The sequence below is a fragment of the Pinus tabuliformis genome, chromosome 9 (genome assembly GCF_031772625.1).
Source record: "Pinus tabuliformis cultivar Carrire ecotype Pingquan chromosome 9, CPIR1, whole genome shotgun sequence".
Lineage (NCBI taxonomy): Eukaryota > Viridiplantae > Streptophyta > Pinopsida > Pinales > Pinaceae > Pinus > Pinus tabuliformis.
This window is the reverse complement of record NC_142307.1, coordinates 195,757,775-195,781,726: the sequence shown is the minus strand read 5'-3', so window position 1 is coordinate 195,781,726 and position 23,952 is coordinate 195,757,775. Positions and strand designations below refer to the sequence as shown.

At 34.2% G+C, this 23,952-nt stretch overlaps 1 protein-coding gene across 1 annotated transcript in view; it reads right to left on the bottom strand.

Moving 5' to 3' along the window:
• LOC149147812 (uncharacterized) overlaps positions 1 to 23,952 on the bottom strand; it is a 43,372-nt gene that overhangs the window by 3,287 nt on the left and 16,133 nt on the right. The window lies entirely within an intron of this gene.

Below are 23,952 nucleotides of genomic sequence, written 5' to 3'. Positions count from 1 at the left end.
TTACGTAGATTTGGGTAAAGACTCCATTATTTATTTTCATGTTTTTAATATATATATAAAGAGAAATTGTTTGTAATATTTAAGGTTATTAGCTAATAACATTTAAAATAAAAAATCAAGTATTTATGAAGAATATTGGATTTTTTTTAATTATTATGTTATTTTTTTTAAAGGTGGGAAAATTTATCATGTCAAACTACTAATTACGAAAGTTATTTTTTTGCTGCTATCTTGATGCAAGCTGACGAAAACTAGGCCACCATTATTCAAGGAAGACGAGGCCATCTGGAATAACCCGATGTGGTCCTTAAGGGGGGCAGGGTTCACTACTATCAACCAGGTCACAGTTATTCAAGGAAAACCAAGCCACCTGGAATAATCCAATGTGGTCCGTAAGGGGGCAGGATTCACTACTACCAGATGCCTTTGGGGCAGGATTCACTACTACCAGATGCCTTTGGGTCTTAGGCAGTTAACCTGTTTCCTTACCTCCAAGAAAGACGAGCTCTTAGCCAAACATAAGCAGTTTTAAGGCATACTCTCGTCCTAGTCATTTCTGGCTGTTATATACTCTCGTCCCAGCTATTTCTCACTGTTATCCTAATGCAAGCTGACTCATCACCTTTATCCTTATTTAAGGAAAAACAGACCACCGTTATTCAAGGAAAACCAGGCCACCTAGAATAACCCGATGTGGTCCGTAAGGGAGCAGACTTTCACTACTACCAAATGCCTCTGGGTCTTGGGCGGTTAACATGGTCTTGGGTGGTTAACATGTTTCCTTACGTACGAGGAAGAGGAGCGCTTAGCCAAATATAAGCAGTTTTAAGACATACTCGTGGTCATTTTATATGGTATTGTTTTTTTACAAAAAATAGTTCTTTAATTTGTGTTTATATAATTTTAAGAGTTCAACACATTGTACTATTTTTTTAAAGTGGACGATTGAGTTTTAATAGACTTTTTTTAAAGTATTTGGAAAAAGTTATTTGCTTAATTTTTGTTGATATAATTTTAAGAATTTGATTTATAATAAAGTTGTTATGTTTAAACCAATTGAAATCTATTTTAGAATGTTCACAGAGTTTGGACTGAGAGTGAATAGGTGCATTTTTAAGGCACTCCATCCAAGTGGGTGTTAGCCTACTAAAAAAAGATAAATATGGATTTAAGATGAATATAAGTTGGTTCATTTGTTTTAAATGTTATCACTTAGGTATATGTTTTAAATGTTATCACTTAAATATGTATGTATGTAGTTATTTCTTTTTTAATGATGATGTTTAAGATTTCTGGATAATTGTGTGTTCTCATTGAGATGTCCAACGTTTCTGGTGAACACTTCGCCCATCTTTAAGGGCATAAAACTTAATTTGATGATGGTTAAAAGTGTTATGCCATAAATAAATAGAGATAGAATATTACCATTAGAGATAAGATATAACAGTTATGAATAGTGAAAAGGATTTGGACGTGGCTATAAGAAATGTTAATTTATTTTATTTTATTATTAATTATTGAATATTTGGTGGATAGAGAAATATAATGCAATTAACTTAATACAATTAAATTAAAATGAAATCAAGTAATAAATAATACATTTATTTTTTATATGGTTGAATTATCACTGAACTGCAAAGATTATATTTAGAGACGAGAATGAGAGTAGTTAGGTGTTTTACAACCCATTATATGTGGGAGAAATGTTTTGAAATTTGAAAAATTACAAATCAATTATGTATGTATGTAGTTATTTATTTTTTATTCAATTTATTTTTTTGTTGTTTAAGATGGATCCAACTTCTAAATTCGGGTTTCTGTGATCATAATGAATTAAGAGTCGTAGAAATTGCATAAGAGAAATTTTTGGCCGATGCCTTTCGGACCAACAAGTGTGGTTCATCATTAGGCTCAGATGAATAGGCACACCATATTTTTCAAAAACTAGTTGTTTAATATATTCGTTACTAATTAATATTTGTTTTTAATAAATTAATAAATTAATATCATAATCTAAATATTATTTTCAAAAACTAGTCGTTTAATATACGCATTACTTAATATTTTCTTTTAATATATTAATAAATTAATATCATAATTTAAATATTATTGTTCAAATATAGTCATTACTTGAAATTATGGTCTCTACATTGCTCTCTATTTAAGCCTTTGCCATCGTCTGCCTCTTCATCTGGTCCTGATGATGAACCACACTTGTTGGTTCGAAACGCGTGGATCAAAAATTTATCTTATGGATCCAACTTGTAATTTTTTTATTGTAATGTTGTTCATTCCATTATGCCTTGACAACTTCTCTCCCATACTGGTTGTGTAAAGCATTTCGTTAGTCTAGGTATAACACAATTTCACCAAGTAAAATAACTCATTAAGACATCCACTTTTACCAAATTCATTTAGACCTTGGACCATTAACTTATTTCTTTAATTTAAGGAAGGCAAACTCTATACTTTAAAACCAAATTATAGTTTTAACTAATATTCATAAGACAATCCATATCCTCGTCTAAATTTTATGTACAAGGAGAAAGCTTAATTTGATGATACAAGGAATGTTAGTCCATGAAGAAAGCTTAATTTGATGATACAAGGAATGTTAGTCCATGAATAAATAGGATAGAATATGACCATTAGAGATAGGAATGAGAGTAGCTAGGTGCTTTACGACCCATTATGTGGGAGAAATGTTTTGAAAATTCAAAAAATACAAATCAATTGTATGTATGTATTATTCAATTTATCTTTGTGTTGTTGTTTAAGATGGATCCAACTTGTATTTTTTTTAATGTTTGAATGTAATGTTATATTCATTCCATTATTTCTTGACAACTTCTTCCCCATATGGGTTGTAAATCTCCTCGTTCCCCCATGTTGGGTTGTAAGGCTCCTTGTTGCATGTTGTGGTTGTGCTGGTGGCGGTAGTCTGAGGTGGCTTTGTTGCTGTTGTTGGATGAGTTGTAGCATCTGCTGGAATTTTCTCCCTTCAGTGTCGTTGCGGGTGGATCATACACAGAAGGAGAGCATAGTCAAGGTTGATGATGGCAGGTACTGTGAAGGTTGTGGTGCATGTTGTGGTTGTGGTGGCGACGATAGTCTGAGGTGGCTCTATCATTGTCGTTGGATGAGCTGCAACATCTACTAGAATTTTCTAACTTCAGCATAGTTGCGGGTGGGTCATATGCAAAAGGAGAGCATAGTCGGGGTTGATGATGGGATGGTAGGTAGACTATTCTTATGTTTCTACTCTAGTACTCCGACCTAGTTTTGTATGGTCATTTCTCCTAGGTTTTTGGATGCTTTTACAATATCTTAGGAGGGACTTATAAGTTTCAGCTTTGATGAGTTATTACATGATATGGATACCCCCTTCTAATGAAGATTTGAATACCCTCATACTATTACAAATCATAGTATTAATATTATTGACCATTATTATTTCCTTCAAGATGGTATATCCCCTAGTTATATGATTTCTTTCACTTACGAGGACACCACACTCTACCATATTTTGTATTGGTTTCATAGTCATCGTTAATTGTTCATGTTTTCCACCTGCGATGAACCCACCCCCCCCCCCGCGGATCTCTGTTGATATGAAACCTCCGTCTGAACAACTCTTTTCTTGCAGCTCTGCCCTGAGAACCTGTGGATTGGGATACTCTTGTTGTAGCGACTATGAAGGTTGTGGTGCATGTTGTGTTTGTGCTGGTGGCGATAGTCTGAGGTGGCTCTTGAATCTTCTGCTTAAGAGTATGAACTTGATCCCTGAGCTAGACCCTCATGGATACAGATTTCCCATCCAGGGATTTTATAAAAAATTGGAGAGGTACTCCCTTTGGCAGATCTAGGGCTCGACATTTTGGTTCCATCTACTCTTTTGACATGACCTGGAAATTAAAGGTGGAGTGGGGATCCGATAATGCTTTCTTGGATCTGTTGATAAGACTACCTATCCATTCAACTAAAAGAAAAATTTCCAACCAAAGATGGCATATGATTATGCATATAGATCTGGCTCTGGACACGGGGGATTCACTTAGTGAACCTTTGACATATCACGTGCATTCATGGCATATTAAACAATACCCTTAATTTGGCTAAATATTGGAAAATCCCTCTAAAAATCACATTGTTTAACCCCTTACCAATATGAACCCAATACAACTTCCAAATTTAAAAAACCCCTACTTTCACTAGATATTGTAGGTATCCATTTTTTCATTAACATTTTTTATACCCCTTTATATTTTTTCATTAACTTTGAGCTCCATTGTTTATATTTTCCAATATAAAAACCCTTTACCCCCTATATACCCCCAATATATTATGCCATTTTTTCCTCAATATATATCTCCCAATATGAACCCCTGTGGTATGATATTTCTCCCCCAGTGAAGCCCTCATGGCTCTGGAAGAGAAAGGAATTGAGAGCATCCCTGCCACCAAAAGTGTCAAGGAACAATATCCAATCCTTTCGATTCCCAAATACCGACAGATCTGAATGGAACCCATTTTCTTATGATTGGATGTGATCCATTGGATCTTTGATGGGAGGTTGATCCGGGTTTTGCGACTAAGCTTTCTTGAAAAGCATGCTCCCTCATCTTTGATCAGGGCCTAGTTGAAACCGAGACATCACTCTTTGTAGTTGTGAAACCCGCCAATCATTTTTTCAATCCAAGTATTGCATCGAAAAATACTGCTAGCATATCCTCTATAAGTTGTCACACACACGACATCATTGATCTGGAAAATCCGTCAGTTATAAAAACTCCATATTGCGACCCTGACCTTAGATCCACACGAAATAGCAAGGAGATCATCCACTGCAAAGCCTTTGAGCCTGCAATTGAGATAAAATGATCAGATCCAACAAAGAGAAACGATGTTGTCCATAGATCCACTTTGTAAGAAGCATGATCTGTCCCGATGATAGAAAGAGCTTCAACATTCATCAAACTAACCCTCCAAATATTTGCGAGACCCCTTTCATTTACTTCCCATTTGCATAGATTTGAATCAGGAAACAACCTCCATGAATCCCATGATCAGATCCACCCTTTGTGGCGACGATCCTGCAGATCTTGCGTACATAGAAAAAACCCTAGCAGAACTCATTGTTCCCCCTGAGTAGCTAGGTGCTTTACAACCCATTATGTGGGAGAAATATTTTGAAAAACAAAAAAAATATGAATCAATTCTGTGTATGTATGTAGTTATTTATTTTTTATTCAATTTATCTTTGTGTTGTTTAAGATGCATCCAACTTGTATATTTTTTTTTTTTAATGTAATTTTATATTCATTCCATTATTTCTTTTGACAACTTCTCCCTATACTGGGATGTAAAGCACTGTGTTACTCCAGGTACAACACAATTTAGCGAGCTAAAATAACTCATTAGAACATCCACTTTTACCAAATGTCTTTCAATCTTAGACAATTAACTTATTTCTTTATATTTAAGGAAGACAAACTCTATACTTTAAAACCAAAATATAATTTTAACTTAAATATTATTCACAAGGCAATCAATGTCCTCATCTAATTTTACATTCATGATATATTAAAAAGTTGAAATCTTAGACAATTAAAATATTTTAAAATTAAAGAAAATTCTAATCTAAGTAATCTTTATAAAAAAAATCAACACCCTAAATTATTATCATTATATTATATACAACTCTAATGGATCTTTAAAAACATTTTTTTAAACAAAATGCAAGTTGACTCCATCATAAATATCAAAAAAATAAATTAGATAAAAAATAAGAACATGGTCTAACTTATAGACGAAATGATCTTTTTTCGAGGCATTTTTCCAGGTTAATTTTAACAAAATTTTGTAGAGATTTTTTTTTTTTTTTTAGTTTAAGTTGTTTATTTTGTAGGCTTCGAGTGCCATAGGGGTTTTCAAGGTGTTGAATCCATTGATGTATTCAAAAATGAATTTTAAATAACAAAAAATCACATTCTTTCTTGAAATTATTTCATCAAAAATGAATTTTAAATAATAAAAAATCACATTCTTTTTTAAAATCATTTCATCAGATTCTCATGAAAAAAAAATGTGTTAGACTAGGCCAAAAAGAAGTAGTTATGTTTCATCTTAAATATTGAAAAAATAAATTAAATAAAACATAAGTAATTACTTTGTTATATATGTATGAGATGATAAAAAGAAATGTCTTAGACTACGCCAAAAATAAGTAGTTATGTTCCATCTTAAATATTGAAAAAATAAAATAAATAAAACATAAGTAATTACTTTGTTATATATGTATGAGATGATAAAAAAAAAATGTCTAAATCCATATTAAACATATATGTATTAAGTAATTTAGAGAGTATTAAGTAATTTAGAGAGATTAAATTTGTTGACGTGCAAATTTTTTTAATAAAGAAAAACAAAACACATTATAAAAATAATTATTTAAAAAAATTATACACCTAAATAATTAAAAAAATTATACATCTGAAATTTGGTATCTTTATTTGATAAATCTACATTTAAATTAAATTATGTTACCTAAATATTATTATGTAGGTCAATAACATATAAGTTTAAATCTATATATAAACCAAATATTTTTTATAACAGTAAATCTTTAATATATCTCAATTACGATTACCATTATTGATATTGTGGGGACGGTCTTTTAATGTTTTTGGATTAGTTTGGCATGTAAAATTCATTAAAAAAAAGAGCCTTAAGAAATTTAAATATTTATATTATTTATTTTAATATGATTCTAAATATTTAGATTATTTATTTTATATTTATTTTTTTCAGTACGGAAAAAAGCTGTATAGATTAAGTATAATTAAATTTTATATTTAATTTAATTGTTTTGATTTACCATTTTATAAATTAAATTATAATTACATATATTATTAGATCATTTATAAAAAATACTCATTTTCAATTTCATAGATTTTGTATATTATATATATTTTGAGGATAATTTTAGAATAGTTTTTCTCAATTTCATTATATAGTTTATATGAAATAGTGTTTGGTTTTGGAATTGTTATTTTTCTTTTGATTTTTTTTAAATGGCTGACTAAATTGGGAATGCAATGGTTCTCGTATTCTCACGACACGCCCCAGCACAATAAACGGGTAAGTCAAGGTTTGAATCTGTGACTTGCACAAAGGCACGAAAGCTTTAGTAGTGTTCCATGGCCAATAAGTGGCACTTTTAGGGTTTTTTTTTTTACACTTTAGTAGTGTTCCATGGCCAACAAGTGGCACCTTTAGAGTTTTTTTTTTGGGAACTTGTTAACTTATTATAATAATAATTAATAGACTTAAATGAAAATAAATATATTAGTTATAATAATAGCATTTGATAACAACAAATAATTAAAAACCTACAACAAACATATAAATTAAATGGCTAATAAATAACCATAAGAATCAATCCATCCATGACAAACATCAACCCACTTCATATATATCTCATTTTGTTAAAATTAAAAAATCATAAAACAAAAAATAAATTATAAATTTATCCGAGAAGAAATCATTTGGCCTTTGAGGGAAATTTCCACGCATAGAATTCCCCTCTTAGATACAGTCCACAAAAGTCCTTATAGAATGGGCATATTAGATTTCAAATGCTCCTTATAGAATGAGCATATTAGATTTCAAACATAGGGCACACTTCGAACTAGTATATGAAAATTATTGACCTTTATTGGAAAGTGAAATTTTTACTAAGGCATGTGCTTATGGACCAGCATGAGCACCATGAAGATGTTCTTCATTCCTTGGAACACTTACACGAGCACTTGAGGGAGTTGGATTACAGAATGGAAAGAATTAAACAACATCTAGACATATTTCTTACAATAGAGAGAACATCCAAGGACCCAAAAGAACCCATCTAGGTTGCAGTCTTAGATTCAAAACCTTAAACTCATGTGTGTCATGTCCATATTTTGTGTCTCTTTTACCACAAAACTATCATGTAAAGCTTTTTAGGCTAATACAACTTTTTAGACTAATACTCCAATCATATTTTGAGTAAGGTAGTTTTTTAAGTTTTCTGTTGTCATTGTTCTTTTTGAAAAATCATTCATACTAATGCACATTTATTTTCATAATAATTAATTTTCATTTTTTTAAATTACATATTTAAATTTAATATATATATATATATATATATATATATATATATATATAATTTAGATAAAAAAATCTCATATACTCTTTTGATATATAATTTAATTATTAACCAAATAAATAATAATTAAATTTATCTATAACATACAAAACTTTTATTAATACTCACGAAGCATTTATTTAGTTGTCATCAAAATTTCAGACCGTGGAAATACCGTGTTTCCATATGCCTCAAAGTTTTTAAAGTTTTTGAAGACATATAGAGTTTGGATATTTGGAAATGGTATGATAGGTAATTGTATAGTTTCACTATAAATATAAGATATGACTTTATATATGCCAGTTATATAATAGTTTTTGTTTTAAATTGTATGTAATTTTCTAATATAATTTGGATTTTTTATTAAATTTAAAGATGTTTTTGATAATTTTAATATTATTTTATAAAAATAAAAATAAATTTAAAACATTTAAAAATTTTAATACTAATTTTATTAAACATTTAAAAATAAAAATTTATTTTTAATGAGATTTGGTGTTTAATAAACACAAATTATTTTAAATGGTTTTTTTTTTTAAATAAAAAAAATAACCAATACACTTATTACATAACTTATTGTTTTAGTATTTGCTTATAATATTGAAATCAAATTATATAATTAATCTTTACTCAAGTTATATTAGTCTTTACTCAAGTTACATTAGCATTATCGCTTATGTACGTGGGATATGAGTGAGGTTTTTTTGGTTGAGTTCTATAAGTTTGTTTTTGTTTTTTTCACATCACTGTGTTAATAAAAGGGATAAACTTATTTTTTTTTTAATGGTTATATAAATTTTGTCTGGAGTAAATTCATTTTTTTCTATAATAATACACAATGACAAAATGACAAAGATAGAATGTGGTAGTTGACATTCACTTAATGTTATTATACCTATCATTTGTTAATGTCAATGTACCTAATTCAATGTTATAATACTAGGTTGTAGAAACTCCAATTCATAATTAATTTTTTTTTAATAATAAAAGTTGTAATAATTTTTTTTAGGAGTATATATATATTGTAAGGAGCTTCCAAGAAAATTTTAGCATTTCATGGAGGGTACCTTGTGTAAACCTATTAAGACACTTAACTCAATAGGCAAATCAAGTAAGACATGTAACAAAGGCACCCGACCTAGGAGTAATATAGATATTGCTAAAAAAAAGAAAGAAGTTTCGAGGTGGAACATGGACATAAAATTATCCTAGCATTGAGGCCCTATAAGGGAAAATTGAAGCTTGGTCATACACTTGAGGAAGCTTTTTTTGTATGATACCTAACTAGTTACTTGGATATTTAGGCTTATATTCCTCATAGGTAAGGAGAGTGTGGAGCACATCCAAGGGCTCAATTTGTAGCAAGATGGTATGTCCTAACACCTCTGGGAGGATGGAGGGATATCACATACGAAAAGCTATAGTAATATGCACAAGGCATAGGGTGAATCTTTAGTAGTTATTATGTCTAATATGGGACGTATGCGTGATCTCCTCACTAACAACTTAAGGCAAGAGGCATTTATAATTTGTAGGATAGGTTCTTACACTAATGTGATGTTTACATTGGAGTAGTTACCTCATTGGCCCACCTCATTAGTATTCCCCATCTATTGACCTTAGACTCTTCCAAGTGTCACAATAGCTTGATTATGGAAGAGGGTGTTGAGAATAGCAACAAAAAATGCTAAAAATAGCATTCAGAATATTTCAATTTTAATTTGTCCTTGAATTAAAATTCAGATTTAGTCTCATCAGCTGCTTGAAAAATAATTAATTAATTCATCTTGGATTAATTAGTTGGAGAAATTCAAGCTAGAAGTCTTTGTGAAGTCATGCAATAGTTATCCCTTAAATTAAGGAGATTATCCCTTAATTAAGGAGATGAGGATGAGTTGTAATTAGTTAGCTCAGTTAATTGAGTTATGTCCAGTTAAATTAGTTCCAAATAGTTTGAGGAACTAATTGTGAGTTCAGTCAGTTAATGCATGCATGCAACAAACTAGTGTACTCCAGATAATTGAATATTCTCTCATAAATAACTCATGCATGTTTATTCAGAGAAAGATCCAGTTGAGATTAAAGACATGGACAGTGTACTATCAGTTGGAGGAATTTTCCTATAAAGGAAACTCATCCATGCAGAAGGAACAAGGTTCCTTGAGGATTGCGCAGTTTTACAGGGTGTGAGATCGGTGTGAGTGATCAATGTTACACTTGGTAACAGTAGGATCACCCAGGAGAAACGACGCAAGGAAATAAGCGGCTTGGAGGGCAGAGGAGAAGGTTTGTGAGAAGCCTTGTTTGCCTGAGAGCATCTAGGAGGATTGTACTGAGAGCTGGCTAGCTGTGGGAGCTAAGGCTTTGTGTAAGTCTGAGATATTTCCACCTTGTATGATAATACAGATAGCGGGGTTTTTAGCCGAGGCTTTCCCCATAGTATTCTTCTGTGTTTCATGTGCATTGATTATGCTTCTGGTTATATGTGTTCTGCTTGATCTTTCTCAAATCTATTAAGCTTCTGCAAGTTTGATTGTAGAAGTAGATTAAGTATTTTGCTTTAGTTATATTGCATTATCAGGTTAATCTACAGTCAGAATTTTTACAAAGGGTAGTTGAAAAGAAATCGACATTGAACATGCTTTTGGAAAAAGAAAATAACCTTGTAGTTGTCATGAGGGTTATCAAGGGGGGACATATCTTGCTCAAAGAGATATGAAAAGGAGGAAACACGAACACCATGTTAGAGCGCTAAAGGAAAAGCTTCATCTAATCTTAGGGGAGGATATCCTTTCAAACAAAGCAAAGAATCATTTGAATTTTCTTGGTAAGGAAGTTCCATCATAGATACATCTCTAAAGCATTTATGGATTATTGGATTAGAATCTAGTGAAGGCATAGCCTAGCTTATTATTCATTTTTTCATATCTTAATGAAAGGATCATTGAGATTTCTCTTTAGGGATACATAATGCTATGAAACATACTTAAAGATACCTAATGTTGAAGTAGTCATTTTATATCACTGAAGCCATGGAGTCCATGTTTTGACCACTTGACCAAAATAGTAGTTTCTCAACTTGTTCAGGAAAAACTACCATCCTTACTAATGGAATTATGGCACCCACGTATTCTAATAATTATTAGGAATACAAATAGCAGGTTTCTTTCTTTGGATGAAAAATAGAAGGATAACATTTAAATGTCAATTGTACATATTTTCATGGAGATGAACTTCAGGTAAGGGTTTCCACATATCCTAGAGATTAAGTATGGTAAGGGTGTGTATCCCAAAACTCTAGACTACCAGGGTTCCCATGTAGATGACCATATTATTGGCAAGTACGACATATCAAAAGCTAATGTTGGATTATTTTCTATATCAAATGGGAAGAGGCATCTTAAAATGATATTTTCAAGATGTAGGAGGAAAAATAGAGGTGCAAATATATCAAGAATGTTTAAAGAAATTCAAACCAACCTAACTATCAATACAATCAAAAGAGGAGGAAGTTGAGCATCTTCATTAGAGAGGTGAAAAGGATAATGCACAAAAGGAGGTTTCATCCCTCATTCACTCGCAAAAGGCTAATCAAGTGGAGTAAGTTTGGTCATCATAGAATTCCTCAAAAGGTGAGCATGATCCTATGAACATCGTCTTTATTCCTTTAGGCCTTTGTTGTGAGAATGTAAAAGAAAAAAAGCCTCTATAGGGTTTTATAGGCGATGGGAATTGGTAGTCCATTCTCAAAGTTAAATAATATGCACATGTATTTTAGTGTGAGTGTTAGAAGGTTTGGGGTACGTGTAAGCACCATGAATGGGCTTAACAAGAAAAGTGATAATAGGGAAAGGAAGAAGATGATTTGAATCCTCAAAAAATCATAGGTATATTTTAAGATTATCTAAGAAGAAAGGAAATGATGATGGGAACCTGGGAATTGAAGAGAGCTTAGGTTAATTTAACAAAATAATAAGGAATGGGATTGTGGATAGGAGATATCATATGCATCATGGAAAGAAGAAAGAAAAGAAGGAGATTAAGTGTAGGAAACAGAAGAAAATCCATAGCACCCCTAGAGTGGGGCATGCTTAGGAAGGTGAATTTTTTTTCCTTGCTTCCGTAATGGACAAATGATAATAGAAATCTAGGATTGCATAAACTGGGAAGTCAACTAGGAATGCTTGCTCTTTTAGTTCAAGGTTGAGACCCATCCTCTCTTTCCTTTTCCTAGTTTCATGTGCATAGGTAAAGGTTTCCCAATTATACATCAAGTTTCGTGATGATGAATGAGTAGGAGAATTCCTATTCTTACTCATCCATGATATCAAGAGTTAAGGTAATTATTATTTCATTAAATTCTAAGGGTTTGAGTGCTTCTCCAAAAAAATGCAATTAGAAGGTTTGTGTTAATAAAACATAGAAATGATTTCTATTCAAGAAACAATATGTATTAGTTTAGGTTCTATTGTATCTCTAAAAGGTATATTAAATTTTTGGTTTTCCTAGCTCAAGGCTCCAATGGGAGGTTAGGGGGTTTAATAATCACTTAGATAATTTCAAGTTAAGAAAGTCAAGTATGTCACCATATACCATCTAGATAGAAATTTTCTACCCCATAATGGATAACAAATATTTGTTTGTTATACATATGGTCCTTGTATTAATAGACAAGTTTGCTAGGATGAATACTTTCAGGAACAACAATTATGAAAAGGATTTTGTAATAACAAGAGGTGCCTTGGATTTTGTGTTGTGTGAGAGGGAAGTATTAGGTGACAACTATAGAATGGATCTAAGAGCTCCATAGTTGTACACAAAATTTAAGAAACCAATTTATATGATGCAAAACCTTTCAAACTCACTCCTACTTGGAAGAATAATAGACTCGTTGAGGAAGGCATTCCAAAGAGAATTAATAGATTCCTAATTAGCAAGAAGTTAATGTCTACAATGAAGAGGAGTGGACCATTATATAATGAGTATTCCACTTATTTAATGGTCAAGGGATTGTTTATGGTCACATGTCATGCTACCACTGGCCATGATATTGTTGATGTGTGCACTTTACCTTGTTATGTAGCCCCACATAACAATAATTGACGTGGACCAATATAGTTATGCCATGTGTACTTGAGCTAAGCTATCACACGATCTTTGGAATGGGGGTGCATTTATCAACATCCAATTTTTCTATAATTTGAAGGAATGATTCAATGCACCAAGGGCCTTTTGAAATTAAACCTTCATTACCTCAACAATGAGGAATTTAAGGACATTGCAAAAAGAGAATGCAATGGTTATAATCCTGAAAAATATGAGTGAGCTATATACATTGTGGGCAAAGGAAAATTTTCAAAATTCTTAGGCTGACTTAGTGGCAATTGAATCTCATATTTTTTTAGATAAATGAAAACAATTCCAGTGGTGTTTTTTCAAAATATGAGCTATTGGTGCTAAAGAAACAAGAGGATGCTAGGAAAAGTCTATTGTCTTGGTAAGCAGTAAAATGGCAACAAAAAAAGTAGAGTTGTTTAGTTGGCTAAGTTAGATTAAGGCACAAAATTCTCTCATCATTATGAAAACATGAGAGAAAAAAATACCATTTGGGACATTTGTGAGGAGCATGGGTAAAAGGTGACAAAGTTCCATGAGATTGCTAAAGAAGGGGTAAGTTACTTTAAAAACTTATACAATGATTGATCGAAATCTGGACTAGGGGCAAAAATTTGCTCAAAACTCAAAGTGCTCAGAATCGCTCAAAAACTAAATGACCGCATCTATCTTGGCAATACGATCCCAACGCAACTCATTTCACTCAAAACGGAGATCGTATGAGAAAGATAAAGACTTTTATCCACTTTGTCAAACATACAAAATTTTGGGTATAGGGTTGACTAGGATGCTGACTAGGCATCTGTACAGCCCAGTCAACAAAAAGAATATTCCAAGGAATATTTTAAGGAATATTCCTTGGAATATTCTTGAAATAGTTCTTGGAATATTCTTGAAATATTCCCAAAATATTCCTTGGAATATTCCCATAATATTTTGACAGGTGGCTCAATCGCATTGTGACAAGTGTGGACATGTTATTAGTCAACGACATTTGAGGTGGACCAATGAGAGGTTGACACGTGGCAAGCCCGGAGGCCGCCACATGCCCTCTCAAAGGTAGGGTAAAATGTTATTTGGGAGGCCGGCGGAGTTGAACCCACGACCTCGCTTGCACAAGCCCCACACTCCACTGTTATGCCACAATCATTTGACTTAACAACTATGCATTTGAGGTTTTATTTAAATCTCAAGCACTGAAGGTTTGGAGGTAAGGGGACCAGCCCCGGTTCCATGAGTGCCATACTACCCAATGTTGAACATGAGGGTGCTAGCGGCAGTTGGTGGTGGTTTTAGCAGGTCCGACACATCCGACACTGCTCCAAATTTGGCGGGGTTAACTAGAGTTTCTCGATATTTGGTGGAGTTTTCCTAGGGAAAACTAAATAGATCATAACTTTTGCAATTTTTGACAAATTTTGGATCAGAAAGAGTCATTACTAGATGATTTGGATGCTCTGAACACAATAGAACAATTGTTAGAGACAAAAAGACACTTATGTATGTGATTTCCTACGTTGAAGTTTAAAAGAGCCTAGGGCCACCAAGAGAGGAGGTCAAGCCTAGATCAGCTGAAGTCTAATTGTAGAGCTTGGATAGTCATTTTTGGGGTTGTTTAGTCTTATGAATCCAATGGATTAGGTTGCAAAGCCATTGGAGCACTACAGGTGCATGTAATCAGAGAATTGACTATTAATCCAAAGAGGGGCTAGCCATTGAAGCAGGTCTAATGAGATGTAACCCAAGAGGGGTGAACTACTTTATCAACTTTGTGTTATGAGTTTATGTGTTTACTTCTCTTCAATTTACTTGTTGTGAATGTATTTTAAACAACCAATTAACCTCATAAATTTCTCATAAAAGACACTCAACACTTGACACATAATTCCTCACATTTTGGTTAATTTGAGATGATCCTAAACACATTTTTTTAATACTGATGAGGGAGCTTGCATAGCATTAACAAGTTTGCCCAACATTTAGATCAAGTTGGTATCAGAGCACTATTAGCTCATTTTAACCCTGAGATGGTTTTCCAAGGTTAGCTAGAAAATTAGCTATTGGTTTTGTATTTGTGCAAGGAGAATTTAACTGTGTGCAAGTTTATGTGTGTAAGGTGAAGAAGGGAGATGGTCTGAGATGATTATTTGTTGAGAAACGTTTTGAAGCTTTTTGATGCATTACAAGTGTGATGGCAGCTTCAACAAGTGATGTTTCTAATCCATCTTCCTTAGAAAGACTCTTTGATTTAGAGATGTTGCAAGAGCTTATCATCATGAGAGATATGGTGTAAGAGATGAATGAAGATAGGAAGGAGAACACTATACTTCAAGAGGAGTTGATGGCCATGAAGGAGGAGAAGCAAGAGCTTCTTGAAAGATGCATGAGATGGAGATTCAACTCCGTGATGCCAAGGAAACCCTAGCCATGTATGTGCATGAAAATGAGGTATGCAATTCAAATTTATCTTTAATTTCCTCTCAAAATGAATGTTTTGGTGCTTTTGAAAGACACACTAGAGGAATAGGGTCCAAATTATTGATGAAGATGGGCTATGAAGGTAAAGGGTTAGGAAAACATGCACAAGGCATATTTGAGCCAATTGTTGTTGAGGAAAGGCCTAGGTATTTGGGTCTTGGTTATGGACAACATGATGGAGAATGCTCCAAAGCCAAGGAGGCACATGAAGGTGTTCCAAGAAGGAATTTCATTACATGTTCATTACCTCAAGCTTGTGAAGTTTTTGTTCATGAGGAATGCAAAAGTTTTATACCCACTTTGCAAGAAGATGCTCATAAGCATGCAACTAGTGGAAATGGCAAACAAGAGGATGTTGAAAGCTCTAAGGTCATTGAAACCATTGTTGGTATTTCGAAGAGAGTCACTACCTCATCAAATTCACCTCTTCAAGATGGCGTCAAAGGTGAATGTGCAAGGTATAAATATGCCTTTAATAAAGTTTCTTTTGATTATGATAAACATGGTAAATCTTCACATAAGATTTGGAGAAAATTTACATGTTCCTTTTGTGGTTTGAATAACCATATTGTTTCAAGGTGTTGGAAGAGGATAGCCATACATAGGAAAATTTCAAAACAAAAGGGACAGAAAGCCAAAGGTCCATTGGATAATGGAAACCATGTTGAAAAGAAGATGCAATTATTTTTCACTCATTGCCATAAGCAGGGTCATCTTGTATAGAAGTGTTGGACTTTGCATCCAACAAGTCATCCACGACATTTGAAGAAGGTGGAGAGAGATTTTGGCAAGAATGGAAAAGAGGATTCCATATTTGATGTAGGTCAGGATGATACACAAGATGAAGTGTAGCTGAAAGAAGCGCCATTGAAATTGTTTGGAAAGAAATGGTTAGATTTCTTAACCAATTAAGGCCTTGCATTTATTTTGATAATTGATGCAAATCTTGCCTTATTGATGCATTTCCTTGTTATTTGGATGCATTTTTTTTCTCTTGAAAGTGTGCTACATATTGCATGAAGCAAGATGTTGGAAAAGTAGAGTTACGTTGACTCACTTAGATGCAGCAAAGATGGAAATTTATAACTACAAATTTGCATGCATGTTGCATTCTTGAACTTGCATGTTTATGCCAGGAAGGTGTTCGAAAGTGGAGTATGTTGACTCACTTTATTGCAGCAAATTTGGTCATTTCAACTCTTTAAGTACTCATACATACCAATGGGATTCTTGTACTTGTGATTGTACTTGTGAGAGAGTTGAGAATTGTTATACATACATGAGAGTTTGTGTGTGAATAGTGGAATTTTTAATAGTTTCATTGTGCTTGAACATGCATGAGTGATTGACTTGTGTTGGTTGATTGCTTTGTTAACATGTATGTTGTCAACTTGAGAATGTTGATCATTTGCACATGCATGAGTGTCGGCTTGTGTGGTCGATTGATTGTTACATGTATGTTATATCAACTTGGAAGAGTTGATTTTGTCTCCAAAGATGAAAGGGAGATGTGACGAATTGTTTCATGAGAATGTGGAATTCTTGTTGTAAATCGTCAAGTTGTTGTACATGCTTTTGCTTGACTTGAAAGTCAGTTGTTTGAAGAAGCATGTTTTTTCGATAGTTATTACATCAAGATGTAAGAGTACATGGCGATGTTCACATGATGTGACATTTGTTGCTTTGAAGAAGCAAAAGGAAGAGGTCGTCAAGTTATATTCTTGCATGAGTGTTTTTCAAGGTTAATGGTGTTTCTTGTGACAAGATGTCGCAGGATTTTGGAAGGTCCACACTTGAGCAAGAGGCTCATGATTAGCCTTCATTCTCAAATCATGACATGAGCAACATGTTAATACTGGAGGATGATGGAATCAAGAAGCGAAAGTGGACAAAAATTCCAAAAAAATTGCAGCCATTGTAGACCATTTGATGTGTTGACGCCAAGAAGCGAAAGAGATGGCGAATGCATTCTTCCAGATGTGGAATTTGGAACCGTGGAGGTAAAATAATGGTCATTTATTTTCTTGTTATTACTGATATTGGAACTCATTGCTGTAGTTCACTCAAATGGGCTTAACTTGAAAAAGTGGTTTCTAAGGAGAAGCTTGCATCGAATGCATGTGTTGCAAAGGAGGAACATGATTCTCAGTGGGAAAGCCATCAGTCAGCTTTCCAATCGCCGAGGGATCGCTTTGGTACAACATGGTGTTTAATCAACAAGCAACCAACAAGTGTTGGAATGGGTCAACAGCAAAAGGAGAACATTGGTTGAAGTGCCAAGCCATTTGCAAAGGCAAAGCATGTCAATGAACCCAAGTGGTTGTCATGGAGATTTTTCCAAGTAGAATCAATTGATAAACTTGGGAAGGAGAAGAGTATTCAGCTCTCATCAGATAACCAACTTTTGTGGGTCCAAAACCTTGTCAGTGGGAAGGAGTGATCCGAATCTGGATTAAGGGCAAAAATTTGCTCAAAAGTCAAAGTGCTCAGAATCACTCAAAAACTAAACGACCACGTCTGTCTCGGTGATACGATCCCAACGTAACTTGTTTCACTCAAAATAGAGCTCGTATGAGAAAGATAGAGACTTCTGTCCACTTTGTGAAATAGGCAAAATTTTGGGTACAGGGCTGATTGGGATGCTGACTAGGCATCCGCACAACCCATTGAGAAAAAAGAATACTACAGGGAATATTCCTTGAAATATTCCGAGAACATTCTGACAAGTGGATCAATCGCATTGTGACAAGTGTTGGCATGTTATTGGTCAACGACATTTGAGGTGGACCAATGAGAGGCTGACATGTGGCAAGCCCGAAAGCTGCCATGTTAGGCCCCTATAATACTAGTGACTCCCCCATTACTATTGTCATTGTATCCCTTATTGTTATTATTGTGCCCCTATTGTCCCCATAGTGTTATTAGTATGCCCCAAAGAAACCCACTATTGTTATTTTTGTGCCCTTATGTTATTACTGTTATGTCGGCTTGATTATATTGTGACCCCTTAGACTCCTATATATAGAAGGGAGGTTTAGTCATTTGGATCATTGAAGAATTGTTCATTTGTGTAATGTAAAGGAGGTTTCCCCCTCGAAGAGGCTTATTTCTAAGGCGTTCATCTATCTTTTCTATCTTTTTGTGAGCTGATTTCATAACATTTGGTATCAGAGCTTTGGATTTGAGGGTTTCGCTGCTCCAAATAGGCCATCGTGGCATTTTCGCTATAACTTCTTCTTTTTTTTTGCGATGGTTCAGAAGCTAAAAAAAAACCCCTTTGAGACAAAATCATGTTGAATCTTCGGTCCTAATTTCAGATCCTGTCTCGCTATATTTTCGGAGATATAATCTGAGGAAGTTAGGGTTTTTGCAGACCCCCGAATTACATTCCAAACAGGTCACCTTGGGAAAATCATCATAACTTTCTCTCTGAGCATCAGATTTAATTTTCATAAGAAGTTATAGAAAGAGGACGGACTGTATTTTTTTGGGTATAATTTTCAGAACCTAAAGTTGAAATAGTGACCCGCAGCGCATCGTACAAGTTCGCTCTACTGAACTAGTCTATACTCAGGTCATCGTGGGAGATTTGGCATAACTCTTCATTGGAGAATCCAATCTTGATTAGACTTGCGGGGTTAGAAAGATTACTCAGAGGGTTACCACAAGAAGCAATTTCAAACATGGGAGATCCAAAATAACAGAGATACATTAAATTCAATATCGAGCTCCTACAAAGTGAAAAAAGGTGTGTAGTTTTTTTAAAAATTTTGCATAAGCTTGGTCTGAAAAATTAGTTTAAAGGAATTCAAAGGGCATAGTAAAGCATTATTATCGGTAATTGATGCCCCGAAGAAAGAAAATGGAAACACCTAGTAAGCAACCTGAAAGCTCTAGCATGACTCATGAAGAAGAGGAAGAAATGCAAAATGATATATCAAAATTACGAGACCAAGTGCAACAAATTTCACTCGCACAAAAAGTAACAGAAAATAAGATGGATGGTTTAAAGAAATGCGTAGAAGCTAAGATGGATGGTTTAAAGAAAGGTGTAGAAGCTAAGATGAATGATGTGGAAGCTAAGATGGACGGTGTGGAAGCTAAGATGGATGGCATGGAAGCTAAGATGAATGGCATGGATGCTAAGATGAATGGCATGGACGATAAGATGGAAGAATTGAAGATAAATTTGAATAAGTTTCTACAAGAAATGGTCACTAATGGTGAAAGGGTAGTAAAGGAAACTCATGATGAAAGCAAAAGAAATGTTAATCATAATTTCATAGACTCTAATGTTGGATTGAAGACCCACCATGTTCCAAAAATCGATATGAGGAAGTTTGATGGCAAGGATCCCGGAACATGGATACTACAGATGGAGCAATTTTTCGATCTCCATAATGTGCAAAACACACAAAAGGTACGTATTGCAACTTTATATTTGGAACCAAATCAGTTTGTATGGTATCGATGGCTTTGCTCTCGTAAACAAATTGTCACTTGGGCAATTTTTATGGAAGAAATGATAGCACATTATGAGGATACAAAAAGAAACACCTTTTTTAGCCAATTGATAAATCTCAAACAAAAGGGTTCAATGATGGAGCACATTGAGGACTTCCAAAAATTGAACATAAGGGTAAAAGATATTCCAGAGGAGCATAAGATTGATGTGTTCATAGGGACTTTAAAGGATAATATCCAACATGAGGTTCGCCTTTGGGAACCTGATTCATTGGAGAAGGCATTTAGGTTAGCAAGAAAAATGGAAAGAAAAATTATGGCAACCAGGAAGCCTACCACTCACAACTATAAAGATGGAAGTGTTGTTTCCCCTAGCCTTCCATAACCTACAAGGTTGACACCACAACAATTGGAAAAAAAAAAAAGAGCAAAAGGGCTTTGTTATAGTTGTGATAACAAATACACTAAAGGTCATAAGTGTGCTGAGAAGAAATTATTCTACATAAATTATGAAGAGGAGGAAGAAAAGGAACAAGAAATGTCAAAAGAAGAGGATATACTCCAGGAACAAACCCTAGATAAAGAAGAAATGAATCCGACCATATCTTGTAATGCATTGGCTGGAATTACCACTCCTCAAACTATCAAGATAGAAGGACATATCAAGAAGAAAAAGGTAATAGTGTTGATCAATTCAGGAAGTACCCATAATTTTATTCATTGTAAGATAGCAAAGGAATTGAATTGCTTCCTATATCCAGCACCAGAGTGTCAAGTGATGGTTGTAAGTGGAGGAACCATAAATTGCTCTAGAAAGTGCCATAATATCAAGCTATCCATGGGAAAATATGTATTGAATAGCCCAATGCTTTCCATTCCAATGGGTGGTGCTGATGTTGTACTAGGAGTCCAATGGCTATAATCCTTGGGTACAATAGCTTTTAATTTTCAAGAACTTTTCATGAAATTTTGTGCAGAAGGAAAGGAAGTTGAATTAAGGGGTATTGCAGGGAAACCGGGAAAGATAATCAGCTCTAACAGTATGACAAAGCTTCTAAAGAAGGAACAACGAGGTGTAATTGCACAATTATGTTCACTAGAGGTTCCCACATCGAAATCATCTATTTCTCCAGATCTCCAAAAAGTCTTGGACAATCATTCCAAGGTATTTGAGACTCCCAAAGGTCTCCCACCTATTCATGATTATGATCATGCTATTCATTTGATTCCAGGAAGTGTTCCTCTAAACATCAGGCCATACAGATATCCCTATGCCCAAAAGAGTGAAATTGAACGTATGATTGCAGAAATGATAGAGGCTGGTATAATTCAACCTAGTCAAAGTTCTTTCTTTGCTCCAGTAGTATTGGTGCACAAGAAGGATGGATCATGGCGCATGTTTCCGGATTATAGGGAGCTCAACAAGCTCACTATTAAAGATAAATTTCCCATTCCTGTCATTGATGAATTATTGGATGAATTACATGGATCAATTTACTTCACCAAGTTGGATCTTCGTTCAGGATATCATCAAATCAGAATGAAGACTGAAGACATTCCGAAAACAAATTTAGAACTCATGAGGATCATTATGAATTTTTGGTCATGCCTTTTGGCCTTACCAATGCACCTTCTACATTTCAAGGTTTGATGAATTCCATTTTCAAACCCTTCCTTAGAAAATTTGTGTTAGTATTTTTTGATGATATACTAATCTACAACAAGTCTTGGAAGGATCATGCTCAACATGTTGACAGGGTGCTCAAACTATTGGAGGAGAAACAATTATATGCAAAAAGCTCCAAATATTTCTTTGGAGTACAAGATTGGAATATCTGGGTCATATTGTATCCCATGAAGGTGTTAAGGTAGATCCTAGCAAAATTAAAGCCATTAAGGAATGGAAAATCCCCACATCCATAAAGTATCTGCGAGGATTTCTCGGGTTGACAGGGTATTATCGCAAGTTTGTTAAGAATGATGGGAGAATAGAAGCACCTCTAACAACATTATTGAAGAAAGATGTATTTTCATGGACTCCAGAAGTAACAAAGGCCTTTGAACATCATAAAGAGGCAATGTGCCAAGAACCGGTCTTAGCTACGCCAGACTTCACAAAAACCTTTATTGTGGAATGTGATGCTTTAGGAAATGGAATTGGTGCTATTTTAATGCAAGATGAAAGACCCATTGCTTTCGAAAGTCGTCCAATCAAAGGAAAGTATTTACAAAAAGCTATTTATGAGAAGGAAATGTTGGCAATACTACATGCACTTAAGAAATGGCGACCCTACCTAATGGGAAGACACTTCAAGGTAAAAACGGATCATGATAGTCTTAAATACTTTTTAGAACAAAGATTATCCTCTGAAGAGCAACAAAAATGGGTCACAAAGATGTTGGGTTATGACTTTGAAATCATCTACAAAAAAGGGAAGAAAAATGTTGTGGCAGATGCACTCTCAAGAAAGGATGAGGATGTGGAAGCATTGTTGTGTGCCATTTCTATTATCCAACTGGATTGGATAAATGAAGCAAGGGATGAATGGAAGAATGATGAAGAAGTGTGGGCACTCATTCAAAAGATACAACAAGATCCTAGTACATCTGATACATTTAGCTGGAAAAATGATTTGTTATGGTACAAAGATCGCTTATACCTATGTAAGAATTCCCAACTCAAACAAAAGATTCTTATGGAATTGCACACTTCTCCCTTAGGAGGGCACTCAGGATTTTTAAAAACTTACCACAGGGTTAAGAAGGAACTTTTTTGTGATGGCCTTAAATCGGATATTCAAAAGTTTGTGGCGGAATGTTTGGTTTGCCAACAAAATAAAGTTGAAACAATTAAGACCCCGGGTCTATTACAACCTTTATCCATTCCAAGCCAACGTTGGGAGGAGGTTTCAATGGATTTTATCATAGGTTTACCCAAGTCCGAAGGAAAGAGTGTCATCATGGTGGTAGTTGACAGACTTACCAAGTATGCACACTTTTGTGCATTATCACATCCATTTAAAGCCAGTGCAGTTTCTACTGCATTTATGGAAACAATTCAAAAGCTACATGGAAACCCAAAGATTATTGTAAGCGACAGAGATCCCATTTTCACTGGAAATTTTTGGACAAAATTATTTTCTTGTCTCGGTACTCAGTTAGCTTATAGCTCATCTTATCATCCTCAATCTGATAGGCAAATTGAGATAGTAAACAAATGTTTGGAAGGATATCTTCATTGCTTTGTATCTGATAAACAGACAAAATGGGTCAAATGGTTGCCTCTGGCTGAATGGTGGTATAACACTTCCTTCCATACTACAGCAAAAATGACCCCATTTATGGCACTTTATGGATATCATACACCATCCATCACATCATATTTAAGAGAAAATTCTAAGGTTCAAGCAGTGGAACATCACATCGAGCATCAACAACAAGTTCTCCAACTCTTAAAGGATAACCTCACGTTGGCGCAGAATAGAATGAAACAATAGGCAGATCAACATCGCAACGAAAGAAGTTTTGATGTAGGTGACTGGGTATTCCTACGGCTACAACCATATAAACAAGTGTCCCTCAAGCAAGCTAAGAAGGATAATAAATTATCACCAAAGTATTATGGTCCATACAAGGTGTTGCAAAATATTGGTACTATGGCATACAAATTGGAGCTTCCTGCAGCTTCCCAAGTGCACCCAGTTTTCCAT